Genomic DNA, 939 nt, shown 5'->3' with positions numbered 1-939 from the left:
ACGGAATGGTTAGGAGAATCGTTAGCGGAATCGTTATCGGAATCGTTAGCGGAATCGTTAGCGGAATGGTTAGGAGAATCGTTAGCGGAATCGTTAGCGGAATCGTTAGCGGAATCGTTAGCGGAATCGTTAGCGGAATCGTTAGCGGAATGGTTAGGAGAATCGTTAGCGGAATCGTTAGTGGAATCGTTAGGAGAATCGTTAGCGGAATCGTTATCGGAATCGTTAGCGGAATCGTTAGCGGAATGGTTAGGAGAATCGTTAGCAGAATCGTTAGGAGAATCGTTAGCGGAATCGTTAACGGAATCGTTAGCAGAATTGTTAGCGGAATTGTTAACGGAATCGTTAGCAGAATCGTTAACTGAATCGTTAGCAGAAACGTTAACGGAATTGTTGGCGGAATCGTTAGCGGAATCGTTAACGGAATCGTTAGCAAAATTCTCAGCGACTTTTCGTCCGTCTATACATTCTGAGCTCAAACTCCGACGATGATCACAATGGCTTACTCCGTCTCCCTAATTTGCAGACCCTGTGCCAAAACTTGAAACCATTATTAATTGCTGTAAAGTATAGAGTCTGCTGGACTTTGTAACTTTGGGAGCAAACTGCTTTACAGTATTCTATTACAAACATATGCAGTGTGATTTCAAATCTCATCTTATTTTCACTCTCATCAATCCAGCATCGCTAAAAGTCCTGAATTGACGTCGAGGAAACCAATAACTTCCCCAATCGATCCCTGATCTTTTTCCTTTCCTACAAATCAATAATAAATAATCAGGACACTAACAATATTTCCCGGCGCAATGCAACAAAGTCTGCAAACATTAAGTGAACCGACATCTTAGACATCAAAACAATATACATAGCAAAAGAACTCTTTATTATCAATTTATGAGAAATAGCTTATTTCTAATAATATATCACTAATAACTCTAC

At 40.1% G+C, this 939-nt stretch overlaps 1 protein-coding gene across 1 annotated transcript in view; it reads right to left on the bottom strand.

Moving 5' to 3' along the window:
- LOC106884467 (neprilysin-1) overlaps positions 1-939 on the bottom strand; it is a 187,219-nt gene that overhangs the window by 6,965 nt on the left and 179,315 nt on the right. The gene's annotated exons all lie outside the window — the stretch shown is intronic.

This window comes from Octopus bimaculoides, chromosome 12 (assembly GCF_001194135.2).
Source record: "Octopus bimaculoides isolate UCB-OBI-ISO-001 chromosome 12, ASM119413v2, whole genome shotgun sequence".
Classification (NCBI taxonomy): domain Eukaryota; kingdom Metazoa; phylum Mollusca; class Cephalopoda; order Octopoda; family Octopodidae; genus Octopus; species Octopus bimaculoides.
The sequence above is the reverse complement of the archived record's forward strand: the minus strand, read 5'-3'. Positions and strand labels throughout refer to the sequence as shown.